The following is a 20,770-nucleotide window of genomic DNA, read 5'->3' on the forward strand; positions in this document are numbered from 1 at the left end:
AAATGCTAACTGGACACCTACTATGTGCCAGACACCATACCAGGCATGCTCCTGCGGGTTATTTCACTTTCTGTGGGCAGGGAAAGGGGGAGAAAGGGGATCAGGAAGAGGAGGAGGTAAGAATCAACTTACCCCCAATGCTCTCTATAACTTGACACATGTACCTATAACCCTGAGTGTTCCTTCTAAAAATGCAAATGCAGTGATGTTGTTCCAACTCCCCTGCTTCAGATCTCTCAGGGGTCACCCACTGCCTTTACACAAAGTCCATGCTGCAGAAAGGCATGCTCAGCCAGCCACATTATCGCATCTGCTGTGCCCATTTATCTTCTAACCTCCACACATGCAATTCCTGCTTCCTGGAATGTTCTTCCCAGCTCCTCGCTTTCCTTTCCTATTTTTCCTTGGTTAAAAAAGATTCATCCTTCAGCTCTCGGCTTTAGATGGCACCTCCTCCAAGAAGCCTTCTTGTCCATCCAGACAGGGCTGGGCCTGTCTCTACTGTATTGTAAGTGCTTGCTTAATGGCCTGTCCCACTAGATGGTGAGCTACTTAGGGACAGGGACTATGCTTTGTTCCTGTGTCCTCAGCACCAAGCATGGTGTGGCTCATTAAATGCACTCAGTAAATATTGAATGGATGGATGAGAAAAGGTTGAGCATAAAAATTATTCCCATTTAACAGAGGAGAAAGCCAAGTCTCAAAGAGGTAAAAAATGCCTATCTAAAGTCAGACAGCTGGTGAAGGGGTGAGTTAAGCTAGAGCCAAATCCCTGTTCAGTCACCATTTCACTTATATTAATGATAATACAGGGGGCACCAGGGTGGCTCAGTCAATTAAGCACCTCTTAGTTTCAGCTCAGGTCATGACCTCAGGGTCTTGAGATCGAGTCCCGTGTTGGGCTCTAGGCTCAGCATAGAGTTTAATGGAGATTCTCTTTCCCTTTCCATCTCCCCCATCTCCTCCTCACCCCCGCTCCTGTGTGCCCTCTGGCAAGCTCCCCCCTCCCCAAATAAATAGATAAGTCTTAAAAAAAAAAAAAAAGATAATACAAACTGCTTCTAAGATTTCTCATGAAAGTTGCTCCTAGCACTGGTTTTCAATATTGCACAGAAACAGGACCCAGATCCTGTTAATACATGATGTGATCATTATAAACACTAATCATCAAATCTATAGGTAGTCCCAGGTGCCTGAGACATATTATACCTCATAACATCTTCGAGAAGTCAACATTGTGAAGTCTATTTAATAGATTAGAAAGCTGGTTCCCAGAGGTTCAGTGATTTGCCCAAGGTTCCATGCCTTCAAATCCAACTCTAAAGTTCTCCAACTCTAAAGTCCAAATTCCAAAGTCCAAATTCCAAATTCCAAATCTCCAACTCTAAAGTCCAAATTCTTTCCACCTCCCCAGGCAGCCTCCTGACCATGACCCTGAGACCAACTCTCAAGTGGCCCTTGTGCTCCAACCGGGCCCCTTTTCTCTCTTGATGGGATACGGATGAGACTCTGTAACTATTCATGGTCCTCTGGGCTTGGCCCAAGTGTCATACTAAGGCGGGCATTTTTCTCTGGCCACCCCTCTCTTCTCCGTTTGGGTTCCAGCATCTTCCCTGGCTCTACCTCTGGGGAAAAGACAAGGCATGGGAAGCAGTCATTGTTCCTTGTTCCAGTAAATGGCCCCCTTGAGAACCAGGCAGGTAGGGGCAGATCCTCACATTCTCAGATGTCTCAATAAACAAACTCTTTTGCAATTATACACACCCTTGGCCAGAGCTCCCACAAACTTTCCTGACTCCTAGAACTGTTCACCAACTCTAGGGTCACTCCAAGAGCTTCCTTAAGGTGTCTGCATTAATTTATTTGCTCAGTGTGGTTCTTTTAGTGAACAGCGGTCCCCATGGAGCCCTGGCACTTTTTCAGCTCTCTGAGAGAAGGGGCTGCCCTGAAGATCCGTTCTAGACTAGAAGGTCCATGAGGCAAGTGCTGCCTCCATCACCTGACACATGGTAAGCCCTTAGTAAGTATTTGTTGAACGGCTAAGTAGCTAAATACCAAAAAATCCATTCATCTCTTAAAATTTGCTTCTAGTGCTCCACTTAGAGATAGGATAAGAGCATGTTGAGTCAAAAGAGACCCTAAAGGAAAAAATTACCTACTTGAATCCTCTCATTTTACAGAAAGGGAGACCCAGAGAAAGGAGATTCAGAGTTCTGGGAAGAATCTAAAATACAACCCAAGCTTCCTGACTTTTGCCCGGTCCCTTCTCTGTATTGGGACCCTGCTCCAATGTCATAAATATAGTCCCATTTAATCGTCACAGCCACCATCTGGGGACAGGAGTAAGGAAGAAAGAGCAGTACCACTGCCCAACACCACAAGAAAACACTGGGTCTCAGAGGCGAAGTGGAGGATACCCAAGGTCACACAGCCGGAGTCTGGGGCTTCCTCCACCACAGCCACGCCAAGAGCTCATTCTCCCCCAGTCTCTCTGCCCGTTGCTCTCTGCTTTTATGAGCCTTTAAAGAGATTTGGAAAGAATAGGCCCTAAAATTGCAAAGACTTTCATCTTTATTATTCCCTCCACTTCCGGAAGGTTTGGTCAATCTGCCTGCCCAGTGCAAAAACTAAGACCATTCAGGTATGCAAAACTGTCACCTCTTAAAAGGGCTAGTGGCCCAAATGCTTGTCTCAAACGGAGCTGAGGACTTCTCCTTGCTATGGTGACACTGTAAGTGGGGGCTCGGGGTCTTTGGGAGACTATTAGAGTCCATATCCAATCTCAGAGGTCCTTCTGGACTCTGAGCACAGCAGGCCTTCCTGGTGATAGGCTCATCCACACCCCTGGCCCAGCCTTCACTGTCATGGCTGGTGGCACCCCAGCAGCGAAGAACTATCGTTACAGCAGAGAAAAGTCTCCAAAGGAGGCCGGATGCCTCAGGAAAAACACCAAGAGAAAAAGCCAAATAAGTGAGAACAGCCATGCGCTACCCTCCTAACATCACACTCAAGTGACCTGAAGCAAAGATTTTTATCTCTGGGACAAAACACTGCAGTTACTCAGGAATGAAAAGATAAAGTATTTCTTTTTTCTAAAAGAGCAGGGGCAGAGTCCGTTCATCGGCATCCTGGGTCCTGAATTAGAGGGAATTCACAACGTTAATTGAACAATAAAATATCTTACCAATGACTTGAATGGCCTGCCGTTTGGCCAGCACTGGGCAGGAGCCCCAGCTCTGCTTCACAGCCGCAGAAGGATCTCAAACAAATGGCCCCACCTTCCTACATCTGTCTTGGGGGCTGAGCAGTGATGCTCATGGTGCCCCCTCAGCAAGGTTTGCGGGCATTAAGCGAGGTCATTGTTGTAAGGCACCCAGCACCATGACCAGCACAGAATGGGTGCTAAACCAATATTAGTTCCTTTTTTTTTTTAAGAATAGGGAATGAATTGTGCTTTGGAAATAGAATAGTCATGGAAAAACCCAAGGGCCCCAAGTGAAGTAAAGTTCCACCAGGACTAAACAGAGCCATTTCCCAGTGATTTGTTCAAGGACCAGCCCTCACCCATGTGACTGGCTTCCCACACAGAGGGCTTGTATGCTTCCTTTCCTGTTCCCCTTGCATCGGGCCTTGCCAGCAAAAATGCACTTAGCTACTCAAAATGCAATCATTACGACTCACCCAGCAGGCACAGCAACGCGCTGGCTGACATGTGCGTACACATACAAAAAATGCACGCAATGTGAGGCAGCCCGATAAAACGTGTGGCTCCTGTCCACGTACCTTCAACCAGATGGCAGGGCTGCGTGGAGAGAGCCGGAACTTCGCAGCTGGATCCGTGTGGGCCCAGAGCTGTTTCCTTCCTTTTGACAGTGAGTGGTGTGATCCGGGGCAAGTCACTGGAAGTGTCAGTCTGAAAAGTATTACAATACTTAGTTTTGGGTCTTGTCGTGAGGATCCTAGGAGACAATGTCTGTAAAAGAATGGTCTAGAACACTTAAAGAGAGTTATTGCAGAAACACCAAGAATCTGACACGGGAGGGGAGTCCCGTGCTGAGCTCACCTTTATAGTGTTTTACCCAATAAAGTGGCCTCCTCTGTTACTCAACTCCTTTGGGGCTTTTGCCTCTGAGTGGTAAGACTTGGACCCTAGCTGGCTTTGCTCTGCTCTGGACCTCTTTTTGTTTTGCCTCAGTAAATGAGCCAGCCCACCATCTGAGTGGGAATGCCGCGTTTCCCGCCTACGTCTCCCTCCACCCACCACCGACACTCCCCATTGCCCAGTGCAGACTGGGGATGGCGGGTCCTCCGAGAAAGCTGGGAAAGAATCAAATTCATCTTCAGCCTCAAACCTCTTCCCCAACTCTCTTCCTCCTTCCTCTGCCTCAGTGGGGCCTGGCTGGGTGGGAGGACCAGCAGGGAGTGGGAGGGCAGGGACAAGGAAGGGCATAAGAGTGACCCTCTGGGTATGGACCTGGATCCGGATCCCCGGCAGATTATCTCGGAATGGGAACCAACCAAAAAAAAAAGCACTGCAAAAACAGAAATGCTCTCCCTCCTCTCCTCTTTTTTTATTGGAAAAACTGTCAGGTGGAAAGGGAAGAAGGTCAAGTGAAGCAGTCCGGACCCGAGACGGGTTAGAACTTGAGAATCCTATTGGCAAGGATTTTGCATAATGCTTTCCCCAGCTTTGTCTCATTTCAACCTTCACAGCATCTTGGTGAGGTAGATCCTGTTGGCCCATTCTGTGGATGGTAAGACTGAGAATTAAAGAAGCAAATTCATTTGCCTGAGATCACACAGCAAGGAAATACCCGATTTGGGGCTCAAACCTGAGTCTGCCTTCTCTAGATCCCAGGTTCTTGCTGTAATCGGGGTCATGTATCCATAGGACAAAAAAGGAATTCTGAGTCCTGGGCCCACCTCAGACTCTCCTCTATCCAGCCCCCACCACTGACAATCCATACACCCAAGCAACCTCGGTGGGGTGCACGTGAAGCTACTCACTGATTCACCAACTTACACTCAGGATTCATGCACCTTCCTTTGTATGTGATCTGGTTCTTTTAAAAAGACATGACATAACCAATACAATTTTAAAATCCATTGGGACATCACTTTTCACCAAAGGCATTTTCTACTTTTTATTTGTAAAAGCCCCCTATATAATTGGACACCTTGCCTGCCTCTCCAGCCCACCACACCCCACTTTGTGCAGAACCCACAGAGGCCAGGCTCTCCTTCCTCTCTTCCTTTCTTCCCAGCACTCTTCCCTCCCTCGGCAGGTTGGCTGCGACTGCCTCCTCCTTCCAGCCTCAGGTGAGGCGGTCCTGCCTCCAGGAGTCTTCTCTGACCACCATTCCTCCAGAGTTGGGACCCAGACCTGCTCAGCCTCCCAGCACCAGGGCCCACCACCTGCACAGCCTTGCCGTTCTGAGCTGGAAACGCCTGTTTCTCTGTCTGCCGCTACCCGTCTGTGAACTCCTTGAAGGCAGGGCCTGTATTCCCTAATTCCCAGCAGCAAGCTCAGCAGAGGCCCAGCAAGTGTTTCCGGATCAAACGATGAATGAATCAACTCCCTGCCCACCTTCCAGTCGTGTTTGTTTCCCTCTTGACTTGAAACCCTGCTTTTTCAGCTGTATGCTCCGTCCCTTTGCCGAATCTGAAATCCTGGGGCGGGGGGGGGGGGGGCGAGGTGCTGTAGTGGGTTAGGTTGAATTATGTCCCCCAAAAAGATATATCTAACCCTCTGTACTTGGAAATGTGACCCTATTTGGAAATAGGATCTTTGCAGACATCATTAAGGATCTCAGGATGAGATCATTTTGGATTTAGAGTGGGCCCTAAGTCAGCCATGTGAAGGGGGAGGCAGGGGTTGGAGCGATGCTGCCCTAAGCTAGGGGTGGCAAAGAATGGCTTCTCCCTTGGTGCCTTCCATGGGAGCACAGGGTTCTGGGCCTCTAGACCTGTGTGAACATAAATTTCTACTGTTTGAAGCCACCAAGCTTGTGGCATTTGTTCCAGCGGCCCTAGGAAACCCGTATTAGCAGCAACTGTGTCTCTCGTGGCTGTGACGTCCAGCACCCCCTTCCCCAGGCTCTTCAGAAACCTCACCATGCAAACAATCGGGCCTCCGTGAAAGCTTTATGAGGTACTGAGTCCCGAAGGCCTTGTCTGGATTTGCAGCTGGGTTGCCTATTCTAAAAGTTGACTGAAGCCGGTGCAAGGTTATCCCAACCCCACAGTCAGGTCAGTCAGTCAGCGTGGAAGGCACTAGCATCGACGCATGCTCCCTGAGAGCTAGCCACTCTACGCTCTACGTGTCACATTCGGTCGTCTTCCGCTCAAGACGTATTCTTGAGTATGTTCTCCAGGCCCATCTTCGAGAAGAGGGAACTGAGGCTCGGGGGGTGGGGCAACCCACTTGAGGCCTCACAGAGCTCCCACTGTGGGTGTTGGGTCTGGAGCCCTGGGCTCCCAGGGCTGTCCCTCACTTCACTAAGCTACCACACTTTGTGACAGGAACAGAATCAGGACAGGGAGAAGGAAGGGGAGGGAGAGACCAGTGGAGGAGAGGGGTTTGGCTAGCTGACTTTGTGTTTTTGCTTTCCCAGGCTGGGAACAATTAGGTATCCTGCTTCTAACTTTCCATGTGTTGTGGTGGTGTCAGATGTAAACCTTGAGTGATCCTTATCTATGATCGGTATGCATCTGTATGAGCAGAATTAATCATACTGTAAAGCTGCCATGGGAATTCCAGACAGCCCTGAGACCACAGCAGGAAGGACGAGTATGAGCGGGGGCACGTCACCGCCACACACACAACAACACTGGTCCCAGGGGAGCATGCGTGAAGGGACTGGGTCCCTGACCCTCCTCCTTGCTGCTCCTTGCCTTGGTCTGGGTAACATACATGCTGGCCAGTGAGCTATCCAGGCCTGGAGTCACCTGCAGCATCGAAGCGGGCTCTTCCCGGGCATTTCTGAGAGAGGCCACACACTTCCAGGCACACAGGAACTATTTATGGAGCGCCGACTATATGTCGGGCTCTGGGGACACGCAGAAAGAGACTGTATGGTAATAACATTGTACGGTGACAGCAATAACACGTATCCTGGTGAACATGTCATGATATTTGTACCTGTGGATTCGCTAGGTTCTGACGCTAATATAACACTGTATGTCAGCTATCATTCAATTAAAAAAAAAAAGAAAGAAAAAAGGGGGGTATCAAAACAAAATCTATTCCTATAAAGCTTAACATTCTACTGGGGGCAGGAGGAGAGAGACAATAAAATTAAATACATAAATATATACTATTTCACCGAGAAGTGAGAAGGACAATCAAATGGGGGATTGGGAGAGACTAGAGGTGCCATGTCATGAGGGTCATTAAGGAGGGCTTTCCTGATAAAGCGACAGGTGGGCAGAGGCCTGAGGAGGGGAGAGTGAAGTCTGCGGATACTTGGAGGGGGAGGGAACTGCAAGTATAAAAGACCCAATGTCTTTTACAGAATGTGCTTGAATACCAGTAATGGTCTGAGGTTGGAGCCTCTATTCACGTTAGAAATCTGAAGCCCAGAGAAGTTAAGTAATTTCTCCAGTGTCACACAGTCAATATGGGAGTGCTGGAATCAGAGTCGAGAGATTGTCTAAGTCCAAAGCCTATTCTTTCCAAACCTCATTCTGGCTGGGTGCAGAGAAGATTATCAACATAGTCCCTGCCCTCAAAAATGTCCCTGACTTACAACAGCCCCATGAGGTCAGAACTGTTATTGTCTCTATTTTTAGGAATGAGAAAATGGATGCCCAGAGAGGTTCGGTGACTTGCCCAAGTCACAACAGCTGGTAGGTGGCAGAGCCAAGATTCAATGCTGGTCTACCTCCTCATATCTTACCCACAACTCTGTGTTATTACATAACACCATTGCTTTGAACTTTAGTGTAAAATATATATATATTTTTTAATTTTTTATTTGACAGAGAGAGAAATCACAAGTAGGCAGAGAGGCAGGCAGATAGGAAGGGAGAAGCAGGCTCCCTGCTGAGCAGAGAGCCCGATGCGGGGCTCGATCCCAGGACCCTGGGATCATGACCTGAGCCGAAGGCAGAGGCGTAACCCACTGAGCCACCCAGGTGCCCCTAGTAAAATATATTTTTAAACTTCATTTACAGATAGGCGGTAGGCAAGAAAAGCACCAAGTTATCTAAGCAGACCAGTACTGCAAGACTTCTTGAAGAACGCACATAGGCGTGCACATGCGCACGTGCGTACACACATTTATTGACATGTCTACGTACATATACGGATATGGACACACCCATACAGCGCATGCATACACAACATTCCAAAGTCAATTACTTCCTAAATTAACCTCTGTTATCTGGGTCTCTGGGGAAGTTAAGTCATTTGCCCAATTATGATGAGCTGCCAAAGCCATCTTGTCCATTCCCAGGAAGTACCCGAATGTAGTCTTCAGATTACTTCTTAAAAAGTCAACTGGAATGCTCTGTTACCATTACCTTGAGAAGCTCCGGGAAGGGGTGGTAGTAGAAAGGTTGAAATGTCGAATATTCATCCCTCGGCAATAGAGGACTCCTGAAAACACTGATTCCCAATGTCCTGCTTCTTCTCCGGAAATGCAGACTCAACTACTCTGGTAATTCAGTTTGGAGCATCAGGAGGCAAAAGACTCCTGTCGAGGGGTGCTGTGGTTTAGGGAAAATTAGTGGAAACTCACTTTGTCCTCCAACGGTCCTGAGTTCTCAGCTGGTTTCCAGCCCTTCCTGCCAGTGATCCCAAAGAGGTGAGTGGGTTCCCCTATAAACAAAACAGCAATAATATAATACCTACTTCTGAGCTATCACGAGAATTATAAAGATCCCTTAAATCAAGTGTCAAGCACACAGCTGACGTTGATAGAGGGCAAAGTTCAGAGTCTTGACCTTTCCCCTACAAGGTGGAGAGTCACTAACTTCCAACCCATAGAACCTACAATTACTATCTCTGGCCACCACGGGAAGAAGTTTAAATGAGGGGGATTGGGGGAGGCAGTCAGATGTTTTCACGCAGAAAGGCAGGCCCAGGCACCATTACCATGTTGCTAGGTAGTGTTAAGCCACCCACCTAGCCTCAGAGTGGGCAGCAATTAATGTAATTAGCACAGTGATGACTGTCCTCTGCAATGATAAACAGCTCAGTCCTGCAGAACTTGACAGACCTGCTGGTCCCATGGGGCTCCTGACCTTGAACGTCCACTTGGAGAGTGGTGTAGTACGGTTTAGAGGAAAGAGACAGGCTTGGAATCAGATGGAACCAGAAGTAAATCCTGTCTTTGCTAGTTCCTAGCCATGTATCTGAAGGCAAGCTGTGTCCCCTCTCTGAGTCTTCGTCTCCTCATCTATAATGTGCGGCTAATAATATTTTCACATGGTTCTTACAGGTACTTCTACCATCACCATCATCACCATGGAACTCTCCAAACTGGGCTGGTATTGAAGTGGCAAAGGGTGGCCATAAACATGCTCATACCTAGTGCTGGAGCAGCCCCATTCTTCTCTGGCTAAAGTTAGAGCAGGCAGCACTGATCTGACTGGCTTTAGGGAAACTATTGGAGTTTGGAATGCAAAGCATATTGATACCTAGAATAAAAAGGGAGAGAAGGTACTCCTTGATTTGAACATTTAAGATAATGTTATAAATAATTACCACTATCATTATCAGCAATACCACCACTTATGTAAAACAAAAGCACCACGGCAATCTGGCAGTTGGTAATAAAAGCACAAAACCTGCTTATATCTTTGTATCTAGCCATTCCATCTTCAGAACTAATACCCTTAAAAAAGAAGTTAAAAAATACAAAGGTGGTTATGTGTAGGTAAGCATATGGTAAGGTTCTTGATAATCATTAAGAATTCGCTAATTTGGGGTACCTGTGTGGCTCTGCCTTCGGCTCAGGTCATGGTCTCACGGTCCTGGGATAGAGCCCCACATCGGGTTCTCTGCTCAGCAGGGAGCCTGCTTCCTCCCCTCTCTCTCTGCCTGCCTCTCTGCCTACTTGTGATCTCTCTCTGTCAAATAAATAAATGTAATCTTTAAAAAAAGAAAAAGAATTCGCTAATTTTTCCAACAGTTACTAAGTGCCTACTGCTACCAAAGATAGAGACTTTGAGTGTGGGGACACACACACACGCACAAACACACACATACACACACACTCAGGACTCATTGAAATGAAGGTTCTGAAAAGGTCTGTAAAACAGAGTAAATCAAGAGGGAGGAATCTATAGGGAAACTACTAACAAAACCGAAGCATAATCCCTGAGAGCCACGTGGATTCTTGGAAACATGCATGTGAACTGGTGTTAAATGAAAGACCAAAGGAAAAAGAGAAATAATCACAGGACTCAGAGAACGTCAAAACCAGGAAGGGCCTCAGAGGACACCACGTCCAGCAGTTCTCAACCCTTCCCATGGCGTCTTGGACAGGTAAGACTCGCATAGCCTTAACAGCCTAGGCAGAGAAAACAATTTATGGGCTAATAATAATAAACATTTCCAGCTGCTAGCTGTCACTCCACTGTTTTCTCTCCCACTAGAGACAGCTTTTCAGTATCCCGGGGTGTAAGCTGAAGCTATTAAAGGGATAACCTTGAATCCACTCTAATTTGTTTAATAAAATGGAGGTTGGGAGTCAACACTGCAGTGGAGAGGCAGTGATCTGGCCCAGGCCTTCATGCTATTGGTGGAGAAGCCGAGGCCTCAAGTGACCCATCTAACCTGTCATGCTAGCACATACTTCTTGCTCAATAGGTATTTGCTGAACGAGGATTTGTGAATGAACAGGCAAATGAGATGACATGACCCAGGTTACCCAAGATGTATGTGGCTAGTAACACATACTGTTTGAAATTTAGGGACTGGGAGTGAATTTGTTTGTTTGTTTGCTTATTATATGGAATGCTTCACAAATTTGCACATCATCCTTGTTCAAGGGCCAAGCTGATCTCCTCTGTATTGTTCCAATTTAAGTATATGTGCTGCTGAGGTGAGCCCTGGGAGTGAATTTGGAATGTGGAAATGCATGTTCATTGTATTTCCTTTCTTTATTTTGCTCAAGGGTAGTCTGGGAAATACAACAACTGTCCAACAGACATGGCAGTGTAGAGGGAGCCATAGGAAGAGCCTGAAAAGACATGGAGTTCCAGAATCTTCAAGATATGGGTAATACCAGGGGCACCTGGGTGGCTTAGTCATTTATGCAGCCAGAGTCTTTGGTTTTGGCTCAGATCATGATCTCAGGGACCTGGGATCGAGCCCCGCCCATGCTGGGTAGGGGGGGTTCCCCGCTCAGTGAGGGGGGGAATCCCCACTCAGCAGGGAGTCTGACTGGGGTTCTCTTTCCCTCCCTCTCTCTCTGCCCCATCTCCCCATTCTCCAATGTCCCGTCTCCAGTGCTTAAAAGCCACAACAGAGATCTCCCCCCACAGTAGACTCTTTAAATGACCCATGGAGAAGGGAAGATCTTTTAACAGAATTGACCTAGTGCAGAGCCCGTAGAAAAAGTCCTCAATTTGCTGATCACTGGTGATGGCTCTTCCCTGCCTTCTCCTTTTCCCAGAATGCCCTTCCCAAACCACTCTCCTCTCCCAGGGTCAACATTTATATCCTTTATATCTTAGCCCCTCTTTAGAAAGGCCCTTTTGGATCATCCCCTTTAAGAAGATCTTCCATTTTATTTCCTTAAAGCCAGAAGTGTTTGGAGATCTTCTAGGTCAGTAGCTCAACTGTCTCCCAACTCCCCCGTCAGGTAATGTCCAATATCCTGCTAGCTACACCACAGGGAAAACATAGTTCCAGATCACAGGCAGTTCCCACCTGGCTTTTTTCACTCCTAACACATGCTGCTTATTGTGATTTCATATTAATTTATCTGTTATCTCTATATAGCCACTATAATACTAGTGATTACAGTTGACATTTACGGGACACTTACTGGGTTCGGTAGTCATCGAATCATTTACTATCCATAACATCCCTCTGAAACAGATTCCCTTGTGATCCTTATTTTGTAGATGAGGAGACAGATTCAGAGAGAGGAATTTGACCAAATGCATATAGTGCATCAAGGACAGAACCGGATATCAGAGCCAGACGATCTGGCTCCAGAGGTTAAGGGCTTAACCTCTAGGTGACATAGAAGCACCATGAGGGCAGATTCCACGTCTTTTCTTGCCCATCACTTCATTCCCAGGACCGTGTATAATGTGTGATATGGGATAGGTCCTCAATCAGTATTTGTCAGAAGAATGAAATGAACAGAGGGCGGGGTGAGGAAGGGAGGGAGGAAGGAGGACTGAGGAGGAAGACATGCCACTAGCCCCTTCATGCTCTCCTGTCGGTAAAGTAGGGCTGGGACTGAGGAGTCCCTGCCTCACTTGGGAGCAACGGAGATGCTGGAGATAGAGCTGAATGAGACAGTGTCCCTGTCCTGGCAGAGAGCCTGCATCCTCGTCTCAAGGTGGTCCATTGCTTCCGACGCTCTCAGGAGAGCCCAGGGCCCTTCCCTGCTAGGAAAGGGGGTTCAGCTCTAATGCAAGCATTCGCCTCCAGGGCCCCTGTGGAGGCCCTCCGAGCACACCAGTGACTATGACGGAGCCCTCTCTCCCTAGAAGACACAGACTAGTGAGGAAGAGGAACCCTAGAACCAAGGAGAGGAGGGGTTGTGGCCCAGCCAAATGGGCAATGGAGGGAAGGCACTGCGTGTCTTCTGCCCCTGGGAGTCTCCGCTTGTTCAGCTCACGAAATCTGGGGACAGGGGCAAGCTCTTGGTTGAGAACTGAACCCCTCACTCTCCACATCAGCCTATGTGGCCGCCTTGCTCTACTACACAATACTGTGACACGTGTGACTTGAAGACAAGCTAAGATGGATCACAAGAGGAATGAGAGCCTCCTTCTTTCACACTGATTTTTCTCAGGATGTTAGCATTTTGTTCCACTGAGGAACAGCAGCGGAACCGAAACTGTCCTACACAGGGAAATGCAATCGCCTCAGAGGCATACAGAACTGGGGGACTGGGCATTGTGCCCGTTCACCCCCCATCCTCCCGCTGGGCTGTCTGCCTACACTGCCTTTCTTAAAAGAGCTTATTACTCGGTGTGCTCCCCCACCCGTCTTCAAGCACCTGCCCTCCCCTCCATAACTCAGCAGCCTCATTTCTCCCTTATGCCTTCCATCAAGCAAGCTTCACCAGTTTTAAGGTCAACTCCTCTATTTGCTATCGTGTGTGTGTGTGTGTGTGTGTGTGTGTGTGTATGTGTGTGTGTGTGTATTTCATCAAAATTGAACAGGTCTTTCTAGTTCTATTATTTCTATTAGGATGCTTAGAGTTTTATCTTAGTGTTACGGTTACGATATTGCACAGGTTTTCAGTGGTCTGCCTCAATCTCATTTCTGTTATTTTTTAATGTGCAACTCTGCAGAACACCAAGCTTTGCAGGGACTTCCATGTCACATTGTAGCAGAAATGCCTGTAGCAGTGCATCAATGGCTTGTCCACCTGCTACTATGCCATTCCTTACCCAAGTTCCAAGAAATATGGGGAAATGGCAATTATCACCTTCAGACGAGGGAACTGAGGCTCAGAGACGTTTAGTGACTTATCCAAAGGTGATGAAATAGTACTGGAATCTAAGTCTTCAAGTCCATTTACAGTTTTCATTGTACCCACAACATTTAGCACATTTTCTAGATATATGGTAAGCCACTGATCAGTAAGTTATTCAAGGAACAATTAATTCTGCCCACAGATCATTCCTTTATCCAACAACAGGGTCCATAAATGCCGTTTGGGGAGGGGGGGATGAGGGAAAGAAGGTAGCTAAATTTTTTTGAATTCCTACTATGAGCCAGGAATGACATTTGATGCTTTTTGAACATGAACACACACACACACACACACACACACACACACACACACACTATGAGATAGCTGTTGTCATTTCATTTTATAGATAAGAAACTGATATTCAACAATTTAAGGAAATTACCCAAAATCATTATACTGGGAAGGAAATGCATTGAGATTTGAACCCATGTTTTCCTGATTCCAAAGCCCATACTTTTCTACAATATCAGTGGAGAACACCTACCTTCTGTAGATTAAGAGAATACTTTCAGTGGTACAAGGACAAGTCTATCTATTTTAATGACCATGCATTTATTTTTACAGTGGTCTAAATGTTTCTGGCAAATACTATTTGTTATCAGCTTAAAATTGTAAGACATCTTCTCCTACAAAAATATCTTTAGGTTTTAAGAAAGTAAATCTCTTTAAAGAAAAATATCAAGAAAATTAATTTTAGATCTGTAAGTGGACATAACAAAATGGAAAAAGCAGTGGGTAAATCTCTGAAATTTGAGGAATACAACTCTTAGCCCTTACAAAGCCCTTAATAAAATATTTTCTTTATGCAGTTGATTCCCATGAGCTTGAAATTAGCTTAAATAGAAAGGAAATTAAAATAGGTGTGATTCCCTGGCCAGTGTCTTCAGGAATTTAACGTGACACTCTTTATTTCAGTGTCTGTGCCAACTGGTGTTTTCTTTGCAGGACTCAGGTCGTTGGTCTAAGAAATGCTTGGGTTCTCACAAGACAGAGGAAGCAACAGAGAAAGAAGACAATATATATTTTAAAGAGAGTAATGGAAGTTTCAGGGCCTAGTGAATATTCCCAAATGATCCACACATTTGATGTTTGTGTTACACAGAGAGAAAAGTAAAAGGCCCTGGCCCCCCTCTAGACACCTGGGTTTCAATCCCATCTTAGCCACTAATTTAATGTGTCACTCAGGTAAGTGACAGCTGGGAGGTTCACCATCCCCACTGGCTAAATGAAGGAATTTTGATTTCCATAACCACTTTCCAGCAATGTGAGACACACCCAATCAAGAATAACTATAATTGGCAAAAGCAGCTGTCCATGTAAGTTAGAAGGCACCTGCCTACCATGGGCACCAGAGCCCTTCCTGCTCTAAGAATCTGTGATTTCATGATTTAAGCTCTTTGCGCTGCAGATGGCCACACAATTAGCAGAGATGCATACGGAGGGCCATTAAAGTCCCTGAATTATGCTTAGAACATCACACCACAGGCCGTATAAGCCAAGCTGGTGTAAATGCCTACCTGCCCTTCTAGGCAATGAGTACCCTGGTTAATTAAACATCCATGTGACTATCACTAAGCTCATCATAATTGTAAATATGGAGTTTGTATTCTTAAGAAATGCTTAATGCAACTTTGTAATATATTGAACACAATTTAAACTATCCTGGCTAAGTATTCTCTTTTCCTCACTTTATTGTTATTTTTATAACTAACAAAGCAATGAATGTGGATTGTCGTAGATGACTATACAGCACACACTTACTATCTCCTTCCATATCCTCCATGACCTCCCAGCTTCACTGATATTGGACTTAGCCATGTGGCTTGCTTCAGCTAACAGAAAGTGGGCAAAAAGGAGAGTATACTGGTTCCAAGCCTCGGTCTGAAAAAGCTTCCCACGTTTCCATTTGCCCCAACCTCTGCCATAAGAAGAACAGATCCCTGGTAGGTCCTGCCTCTCTAGGATGTGTTCCAGAATGAGACACATCAAGCGGCCCTGAATTGGGTCCCCCACCCTAACTCTTTGGGGTGCACACGAACACACGCGGTATGGTACTTGGATCAGCGGTTCCAGGAGAAGCCAGCATCACTACTCCAAAAACCACCAGGGAGCCCTGTGCAGTGGGGAGAAGAGACCACCCACCGGGACCGAAGGAAGTATAAGCCCCCTCAACCAACCTGCAGACCCATAGGCAGGAAAAATAATACTTAACCTTAGATAGCACTCTGATTTTGTGGTCGTTTGTTTCATGACAAAAGCCAATTAATCCACCTATTGTGACCAGGAAAAATGTACAGAAATCATACGCTTTTAAATATAAGTGCAATCTCTTTATCCCACCCTCAATGAAAGTAGCTGACAGTCACCATTTCATAGGGAACTTTCTATTCCTTTCTTTGGATTTTCCAAGGATTAAATGAGCAAATGCATGTAAAAAGTACTTAGCAAAGTGATGAGCCTATGATGTAGACACTCATTAAACGTTAGCTCTTCCTCTTATATTCTCATGCAAACAAATATCTCAGGCATAGTTTTTTTTTGTTTTGTTTTGTTTTGTTTTTTAATGTATGGCCAAATGTGACAATGCTTTACACATTACTCTCGGCTTGCTTTCTTCATGTAATGTAGTATCATAGGTTTTTCTTTAGGTCAACTCATCCTTTTTCTTTTTCTTTTTCTTTTTTTAAGATTTTACTTATTTATTTGTTAGAGAGAAAAAGAGAGAGCAAGAGTGAGACAGAGAGATAGCACAGAGGGAGCAGACTCTCTACTCAGCAGGGAGAACCCTGAGATCATGACCTGAGCCTGAGGCAGACACCTGAGCAACTAAGCCACTCAGGTACCCAGGTCAACTCAACTTTTTAAGAGCATTTCTCTCACTTTTTAATTAGCGGCATGATATTCCATGGTTTAAATATACCATAATCTATTTTACCTATTTCCATTGTTGTAGATAAAGAAACTGACAGAGAGCTGAGGTGTTCGTGGAAATATTTGCTGCTCTTCCCTGTCAAGTCATGGGACTCACTCTAGCCAATCAGATATGAGTGGAAGTGACAGGTGTGCAAAACTTTAGAACTATCTAGTGGTGTTAACTCTCTCTCCCCTCTGGGACACACGGCAGCAATATTTCAGACAGGGGGCTACCACTTCAGCCTGAGTTTCAGAGAAAGAGCTTAGGCCTCAATCATGATGAAAGTGGAATATTACGCAGCCATCAGAAAACATGAGTACCCAGCTTTTGCATCAACATGGATGGGACTGGAGGACATAATGCTGAGTGAAATAAGTCAAGCAGCGAGAGTCAATTATCATATGGTTTCACTCACTTGTGGAGCATAAAGAAAACACGGAGGACATTGGGAGAAGGAAGGGAAAAATGAAAGGGGGCGGAAATCGGAGTCGGAGCCAAACCATGAGAGACTGCAGACTCCAAGAAACAAACAGAGGGTTTTAGAGGGGAGGGGGTTGGGGGGATGGGTGAGCCCAGTGATGGGCATTAAGGAGGGCACGTATTGCATGGAGCGCTGGGTGTTATATGCAAACAAATGAATCATGAAATGCTACACCAAAAATGAATGATGTACTGTATGGTGACTAACATAATAAAAAAAAAAAGAAAGAAAAGAAAAAAAAATCATAACTGAAATGTAGCATGCACAAGAAATAAACTCATTTGTTCGAAGACTGAGATTTGGGAGGTGGTTTGTTACCACAACCTAATTTAGAGAATGTTAATACAGTGTTTTAAGACTTACAAGTGTTTGGATGTTCATTGTAAATATTCATCATCCACTGGTCTGGCCAAGCAACAACATGCTCATCAATCAAGACATGGGTTGACAGAATAATGGGAAAACAACCTCCTCCCTAACTTCATTTTTAAAAATTATCAGTAGATTTCTCCCTTACTGCCAAATCACTAGGCAAGGAACCTGACGGTATCACAGAAAAAAACAAGTCTAATGATGTCGTCCAGTAGGTTGAGGACATCCTCTGTATGTGCAAAGGTTCTTAGGTAGGTCAGGATCATGAGAACGTTGACCCATTTTCACCAAGTTGCCAGCTACCAACACACAGACATGCAACACGGCACTCATGTCACTGTTTCTAAGAAAAGCCATCATAACTACCTAGAAAACTGCAGAGAAGGCAGGTGCAAAGGAGAGAAAGTAGAGTGAACAGGAACTTAGGAAAGCTAAATCCAGCTTCCCTGGGTATCAGCTCTGGACCTCTGCCTGCTCAGAGAACCACCATGAGGATCCAGCGAGGGACAGCAGGAACAGTTACAACTAATGAGAAAGAACATTTGCTTTTTTTTTTATTACACATATAATACATGTGTATAGTAGGAAGTTTTAAAACAAAAAGAGAAACATAAGGAGGAAAATGGAAATTACCCAAACATCACAACTGTTGATATCTTGATGGGTTATCAGCCATATGTCCTCCTAGGTAAATGTATACACCTAGAGTACAAGGCTTTCTGTATGCATTTATTACGTGTGTGCGTACATTTATGACAAGTCCCTCCTCTCATGCTCATCCTCTCCATTCCCCCTTTCCAGTTTACCTTTCGGTCCCTCCCAACATGTCCCCTAGTCATGCCCCATAGTCAGACCTTTGTTCACGCATTCCCTTTAATCCACTGAGCCTTCACGTTTCAATTTATTCATCACCTCCTTAGAGGACAAGTCCCTGGCCACTACCTTTGTCAGACGTCTCTTCTGTGTGAGTCCGAACATCCTGTGCCCTTTCTCATAGCATCATCATACTTGACTAGTCTTGCCCCCGTATTATCTATTTCCCTTGTTATCCTCCAGCTTGGGAGCAGGTACTGTGGCTTTTGATTGCTAATGTTTACCAGTGCCTGACCCATGGTGAATGCTCAACAATTGTTGAATAAATAAACAACACAGTTAACAAAATGTGCTACCTATATTTCTTCTGAATCCCCAAGCTACCTGGCACTTCTCAATAAATATCCAGCGAAAGATTAAACATAGAAGAAGATGTAGGACACATGTCTCGTGAAGTTTATAAACTATATGGGAAGAAAATATTACCAACAGGAAGCATCAGTCTGTAATTTAAGTGCTATGTCCTTTACTTCTGCCTCCCTCACTAATTCTCTTCAAACAGGAAAGGGCAGAACAAAGCCCCTAACTTCAGTTTCCCATTTATTCTCCCACCGAGCAGATCCTGCAGCACTAGTTGGAAGAAGAAGATGCTAGCAACTTTAACATATATACTCTCGAACCTCGGTGGTTCAACACAATACAGTTGATTTCCCATTCAGACCAAGTCGAATGCAAATACTCCTGGTCAGTGTCCAATCTCCCATATGGTCATTCAGAGACCCAGGCTCCTTCCATCTGTGGCTCTGTCCTTCTCTATGTCCCTTACACTTAACCAGGAGATGGGAAGAGATGGTTTTCAGAGCCAGGCCTGTACCTAGCACACATTCCCTTCACCCCCTCTGCATTGGCTAAAACTCAGCCACATGGCCGCTCCTAATTACAAAGGAGGCCGGGAACTGTAGTTCAGCTGTGCGCACAGGAGGAAAAGGAGTTTGGTGGATATTTTGCTGTTTTTCTGCCACAAATGTTTGTCACCCATCAGAGTACAGAGAGTATCTTAAGTGATCCCAAGTGCAGATAACTCTAGTTTATGAATACCGAAAACTCTTGTTGTCTTGACAGAAGACTATCCCTCTAACTAACACCGGACCTAAGAAAATATCATCTCAGACTTTCAGATTTTGCGAATAAAGGGTCAATTCCAGAACTGATAAGCCACTAACGTTGGTGGCCAACCTCCGGCCAAATTCTTAAAGAGAATACTTAAAGGTAGTTTTTATGAGCTTGAAAATAAAGTGATTTTTACTACAAGCTACTATGTGATCTGCAGGAATTATCATAAACTAAGCCAGCATAGCATCTGGCACAGAGTAGACAACAAATTTGTATTGAGTGGATGGCCTTCAATTCCACCTTTTTTTTTTAAGATTTTATTTATTTATTTGACAGACAGAGATCACAAGTAGGCAGAGAGACAGGCGGAGAGAGAGAAGGAAGCAGGCTCCCTGCAAAGCAGAGAGCCCGATGTGGGGCTCGATCCCAGGACCCTGGGATCATGACCTGAGCCGAAGGCAGAGGCTTTAACCCACTGAGCCACCCAGGCACCCCTTCAATTCCACTTTTAAGGCAACTATCCCATTGATAATTAACTATGACCACAGAAATTTCTCCTTTAAATATTGCAGAGTTTTCCTCTCTAACCTCTAACCATTGCCCTCATTCTGACCTACAAAGTTACAGACTAAGTCAGCCTTCCCATGAGACATTTGCACAACTACTTGAAGACTTCTATATATGCTCTCACGGTCACTTATTCTCCCCCCTGGGTAAAAAAAAAAAAAAAAAAAAAAAATATGCCCCGTTCCTTCAACTCTTCTCCACGGGACATAGTTTGGGGCTTCTCACCATTTGACTGACCCTCTCTGAGATCTGACTGGCCAAAAGTGCCTTCTACAGTTTCATGCCCACAGTGCTCCCAATGAGGTCCAACCAGCAGCATTCAGCAGAATTACCACTGCCCAGCCCTGAGTGTCACCAGAAGTACGTAAGCAAGTGAAGATGCTGCCAAAGGGATTCCTGCACTGGGAAAGGGGTAGGACTTGAAGATGACTTCCACTTTATGATCCCAAAAGTTTTGTGGAAGTTCTGAATGCTGAGATTAAGTCACCAGAAGGATGACGGTGTGCACAGCCATTACACATTCCTCCTTGATCAAAACCTAGTCTGTGCATGCTCTCCAATGACTCAGTTCACTTACTTGTATTTCAATTTTCTTCATTTCTGCCTCCTTACTCCAATTGTGACATGAATGCATATTTCCAAGCTGACAATCTAGGGAGAAAGAAAAAAAAAAAAAGCAGGTGGAGGGTGAGGAAGAGAGTGAAACATTCCAAAATTGGAAACCAGTCTCAAGCACATAAGAACGAATTTTGTGGAGAGTTGATCCAAGAGAAGGACTTCCACAGGGGCTCTGACATATGACAAAGATTTAATGAGCACCCTCTGTGCCAAGCGCTG

Source organism: Martes martes (genome assembly GCF_963455335.1).
Source record: "Martes martes genome assembly, chromosome: 4".
NCBI classification, from domain to species: domain Eukaryota; kingdom Metazoa; phylum Chordata; class Mammalia; order Carnivora; family Mustelidae; genus Martes; species Martes martes.